Raw genomic sequence first — 6346 nt, forward strand, 5'->3', positions numbered from 1 at the left:
TCTCAAGGAGCTCTTTGGTGAGCAGACTCGACCACTTAGGCATGCTACCGTCAAGGAGCTGATCACTTTGCGCATGCGAGATGGGGCCTCGGTCCATGAGCATGGCCTGAAGTTGATTGGTCTCGTGGACAAGCTAGTTGGCATGGATATGATGTTGCCTTCGGAGTTGACCACCGACGTGTTGCTCTTGTCACTACCTAGCTCGTTTGATCCTTTTGTGGTGAATTTCAATATGAACAAGATGGAGCCGACCCTTCAGGAGTTGGTGAACATGCTTGTGACCTTTGAGTCCACCATCAAGAAAGAGAAGCCGGTTCTTTATGTGGGTTCTTCATCTGGTGCGAAGATTGATCCACGTGAGAAGGGAAAGAAGCGTTCTTTCCAACGTCCCAAGAAGAATGTGCCCTTGAAGAGGCAAGCTCCGAGTCCCGCTGTGGCAGCTACACCAGTTAAAGCTGACAAGACTGCTGACATTTGTCATCACTGCAAGAAGCCTGGACATTGGAGGCGTAACTGCAGGGAATATCTTGCCCAGAAGAGTTCTGGAAACGGTATGTTCTATATTGAAGTAAACATTTCAATTAACTCTACTTCTTGGGTATTGGATACCGGCTATGGCTCACATCTCTGTAATGATTTGCAGGTGATGGGAAGAAGTAGGAGGCTTAGGGAAGGTGAGACCTTCTTGAGGATGGGCAATGGAGCAAGAGTTGCTGCCAAGGCCGTGGGAGATGTTTACTTGCTATTGAACAATGATTTTAAGTTAATTTTGAGAGATGTTTTGTTTGTACCTGACTTGGTTAAAAACAATGTTTCCATTTCTATGCTTGATAAAGATGGATATTCTTGTTTATTTAGCAAAGGTGTTTGCAACATTTACAAGAATGAATATTTAATTGGTACTGGAGAACTTGAAAACGATCTCTATACCTTAAAATTGAAAGATATTCCACTAAACAATGTCCAAGCAATAACAACAACAAACAAGCGAAAACAAGATACTCTAAATTCGGCACAATTGTGGCATGCTCGATTAGGACATATTTCCGTAAGAAGGATGAACAAGCTAGTGGGAGTGAGCATGTTTGATATGTCTGATATTAATACTCTAACGACTTGTGAGTCCTGTCTAAAAGGAAAGATGAACAAAATTCCCTTTAAGGGCCATGTAGAGCGAGCCAAAGGGTTATTGGATTTGATCCATACCGATGTGTGCGGTCCGCTTAGCATCACCACTAAGCATGGACATACCTACTTCATCACCTTTACCGATGACTTTTCGAGGTATGGGTATGTGTATTTGATGAAATATAAGTCTGAAGCCTTTCAAAGGTATTGACCTTCAAGGCGCTATTGGTAGCAAAAGGATATACTAAAAGACAAGGAGTTGACTTTGAGGAAACTTTTTCTCCAGTTGCAATGTTCAAGTCTATAAGGATATTGCTGGTCATAGCTGCATGGTATGACTATGAGATATGGCAGATGGATGTCAAGACAGCCTTTCTTAATGGAGATATTAAGGAAGAGATTTACATGTCTCAACCTGAAGGGTTTACATCTGTCGGAAGTGAGCATATGGTATGCAAACTTCCGAGATCTATTTATGGTCTAAAGCAGGCATCTAGGAGTTGGAACCTTAGATTCGATAGTACAATCAAAGAGTTTGTTTTTGCTAAGAATCCTGAGGAAACCTGTGTGTATAAGAAGGTCACTGAGAGTGCTGTGACATTAATTGTGCTTTATGTTGATGACATTCTACTCATTGGGAATGATGTAGGAATGTTGCTATCAACTAAAATATGGTTAGCGAGTAAGTTCTCGATGCAGGACTTGGGTGAAGCATCTTTTATATTGGGAATACAGATCTATAGAGATAGATCAAGAAGATTGCTTGGTCTCACCCAGTCCACATACATTGATACCATCGTGAAGAGGTTCTCGATGGATGAGTCCAAGAGAGGTCATCTACCAATGTGTCATGGCGTGTCCCTATCCAAGTTTATGTCTCCCATGACTGATGCAGAGATAGCGGCGATGACACGCATTTCGTATGCATCTGCAATTGGTAGCATCATGTATGGGATGATATCTACACGTCCTGACGTGGCTTTCGCACTAAGTGTAGTGAGTAGATATCAATCGAACCCTGGTCTTCCACATTGAAAAGCTGTGAAAGACATCTTCAAGTATTTGAGAAGGGCCAATAAATTGTTATTGGTCTATGGGGGTGGAGAACTGAAATTGGAAGGCTATACCGACTCTAGCTTCCAAGGCAATATCGATGACTCTAAGTCAACCTCTGGGTTTATATTCATGCTCAATGGTACTGCTGTCTCTTGGAAGAGTTCCAAGCAAGACAGTACAGCGGATTCCACCACCGAGGCAGAATACATTGCTGCATCAGCTGCTGCAAAAGAGGCAGTTTGGATAAGAAATTTCGTCCAAGAGTTGGGGCGTCATTCCTAATGGAGTTGCTATTGTCCCGGTGTTTTGTGACAACACGGGAGCCATTGCTCAAGCAAAGGAGCCAAGGTCTCATCAGAAGTCCAAACATGTATTGAGAAAGTACCACATCCTCTGAGAGATTGTGGAAAGAGGAGAAGTGTCGATTGACAAAGTAGGCTCCGCAGATAATGTTGTTGATCCACTAACTAAGCCTTTACTTGGACCATTATTCGAGAAGCATCGCGAATCGATGGGTTTGAAGCATATGGGTAGTTGGCTCTAGTGCAAGTGGGAGATTGTTAGAGTAGGTGCCCGTCGAGCCAAGTGTTGGCCGAGTGTACACAATGAAACTCTATGTATAAACAATCTTCATTATAATAGTATTTGAAATTATTGTTTTGGCACATCTTTATCTGTATACCCATGCTAGTTACATAGATAAAGTCCTTGAATATAGAAATAGTAGAAAGAATATGAGATGCTCATATGATGAGTATCATGAAACACATATTTGTAATACTGTACATTCTAAACAGTTCATAGTCGATTTAGCCGCCGCTAAGAAGGATATAGGCCGCTTGAATTTGAGACTAGTATCTGCGATGTGAGTACCATGTTTCATTGGTAGGGGACATTGTGATGTCCGAACATGAAGATAGGTGCTCCTTGTAGAGTGCACTGAACAACCCTCCATAAACGACTTTCCAAGAGGTTCTCACTTATCGAGTGGAAACATCCTAGTTTATGGTTGTACACTATTAGTCCTTATGACCTGGGACAACATTGAGACTCTATATGTTAGCATTGCACTTTGACTTGTTTACGACTCATATGGGGTCATCAGGTGGCAAGGTTGGGTGTTTTGTAAAAACATATAGGAGTCGATGCATTGTAGTCGAGGATTCACCGCTTACCTTCGGGTATGGATATCCTATGTGATCACATGTATATGTAGTATGAAATCTCTGATAAGAATATGGTGCTAATTATGAAAGGGGTTTCATAGATTACACCATCGATGCAACTACGACATGACACATAGTATCGATTCATTGACAACTCTCGATATACCAATGGTTGTCGAATCGGTCAGGATATATGAGATGAAGGGACCATACTGTACGGTAACCATAATTGAATGGTTCTTGCAGGCACTATCATTTGATACCTAAGGAGTAATGTAAGCGATGCTGCTAGGCGTTTAACATTATTGGTTGGTTACTATCAGACTTGAGTTCTGACGTTCTTGTTATTAAGGAGTTGATAATTAAGAATGGAGCAATTGGGGTATGCTCGTATAAGGACATGTTTAGTCCGAATCACATGGAGATGTGAACCCACGGCTAGTTGTGTCAATGTGGGGACCCGAACCTAATTCGTCTTCTTAATCATTATTAGGATCATTTAATTAATCTGAGTCTAATTTTTTTTTTAAAATACATACATGCGGAAGATATTGAAATTAATTTGATATTAATATCAACATAAAGTACAAGTCTTATACCACAGATATTCAAATACACTAGTGTTCAACAACTACATCAAGTGCCAAAAACTAAATCTACTCTAAGTTCGGATCTCCATGCTAATCTTGAATCTCTCATCTTCTTCGTCAGTCCGCCCCTACGCAACATCGATATAAACCAAATATCTAGTGTCTTGGCCTATCCGTCAAAGACTTGGCACCTCCGCCAATGACTAGGCACATCCGCCCATGACTCGACACATGCTTTGCTATAAATCAATAGACTAAGCATATCAATCTCATAAATTGCAATTATCAATGCAATAAAGTAAAGTATGTGGTTTTTGGGAAACTCAAGTAAAATCAAACTCGAGTCGTATCCTCCCGATTCAACATTGATTTATACATTTCTTTTGTTGGTTTGACGAAGTCGAAGTCTCGAATTCGAATATGCCAATATCAAATCTGAAATGACATTCCCAATAGGCACAATATCAATATATTGTTTCAACTGGATATAATCAGAATTCAATCTAATTCTGTTTCAACGGCATAACGGCACAAACTCAATATACCCAGCAATACAATATCAATCATATATCAATCTCAACAACTCATAATCGATAACAACACAAATCTGATATCAATTCTGTATAATCTCAAGCAAATCAACTCTGAAAATCATAATAAATTCATACGGTATCCGTTCTTGGATCCGGTTTCGATTATACGATGTCTAACATAGCAAGAACACCATATATCAGTCATATCAAGATTTCTTCCATATCATAATTTCAAATCATATCAGAACATAAGAAAACTTACGTCCAGTTGAAGCTCTCGTCGATATGAACACAGTACTGAAGTCGGATTAAAAATCAGACAGACGGATCTTTCGTAAATCACAATCTATGATTTGCAAAGGCGTAAGGTTTTTCACGACACTATCTCTGAAGCTCTTCTCTTTTTACCTTTTCTGTATTCTGAGGAATTGAAGGTATCTTATATATATATATATCTTGCATGGTAAGGGCAAATGGCTTCATCTTTGTGCAACACGTCTCGCGCATATGCGCGACTCTCCTCGGCACATATGCGCGAGACATTCTGTCTCGGCGCGTGTCTTCCCGGCAGCTCGCGCATATGCGCGCCCTCTCCCGGCGCATATGCGCGAGGTTTTCTGCAATACTCGCGCATATGCGCGGGTCCTGGTCACGCATATGCGCGAGGTTCTCTGCCTACTCCGCGTATATGCGCCCGGCTTGGTCGCGCATATGCGCGAGGCTCATTCCTCGCACATAATTCACGTCTTCTTTTCGTCTTTCTCGGTGTAATCCGTTCCGCCTATAATCACATCAATTTATCAATAATCATTTCAGATTACAATAATCAAAATTCTCGGGCATTACAATCAATGAACCATTGAGGGTCACACAAGTGCTAACTTTTTAGATCCCGTTGAGAAGTAAAATAGATCAATGTGTTGAACGGCTTGTAAAGGAGTTTATAAGCGTAAATAAAATAGAAGTATGACTTCTATAAGGATAATGTAACTTTTAATTTGACGAAGTGTTCCTAAATTAAAAGTTGGCCAAACAAATAATGTATTTGAAAATTGTGATTTTCATAAACATTATTATGGACTAAATTAAATTATTTCAAGTGTTGAATTAATTAAACACTAGTGGGCCTAGTATAGTCCAAATAATTAAATTAATTCAAGTGTTGAATTAATTAAACAACATTGGGCCTTGTAGAGCCCAATTAGAAATAATTATTAAATTAGTGGGCTTGAGTAAAATCAAGTAAGGTTTAAATGGTCTCAAATGTGTTTGAGAATTTAAATAAAAGTCCATGGGCCTTGTAATTGTTACAAGCCCAAATAAAATGTGCATGGGGAGGTGAAGGGTTGGCAGACAACTTTTTGAACATCCAAGGCATGGCATGCCTTGGGGAATCACAACATCTTTTTGTCCAATCAAGAAAATTCTCTCCCTCCTTCATTCTCCATAGTGTGGCCGAAATTCTTCATCATTCTCCTCATTTTTCTCTTCAATTTTTGTTGAGGAAATCCTATACTTCTCAATGAAAAATACCTTAATTTTTCTAGTGCAAAATTAGGGTGGTTCTACTTTGTTAGTGGTGGACCTAATTTTGAAGAAATGAGTCCAAGAGCAAGGAGAGCTTGTAGATTTATCATCCTTTCAAGAGCCAAGTTGTTTACAACTTGGTTGGAGCCATAACATCAATCATTGTGATTGATAGGTAAACATTCTAAACACCCTATGTATGACATTTTTGGTGTTTTCGTATTTGCTACACATTATAGGCTTAAGGTGTTCGATTTTTGCCCTTGAAAAATATTTTGAAACTTCCGTTGCGCATTTTGGACACCTTAATCGATTCCCTTTCAGCTGGGACCACCGAAGGGCCGGT

The sequence above is a fragment of the Primulina tabacum genome, chromosome 3 (genome assembly GCF_025594145.1).
Source record: "Primulina tabacum isolate GXHZ01 chromosome 3, ASM2559414v2, whole genome shotgun sequence".
Lineage (NCBI taxonomy): Eukaryota > Viridiplantae > Streptophyta > Magnoliopsida > Lamiales > Gesneriaceae > Primulina > Primulina tabacum.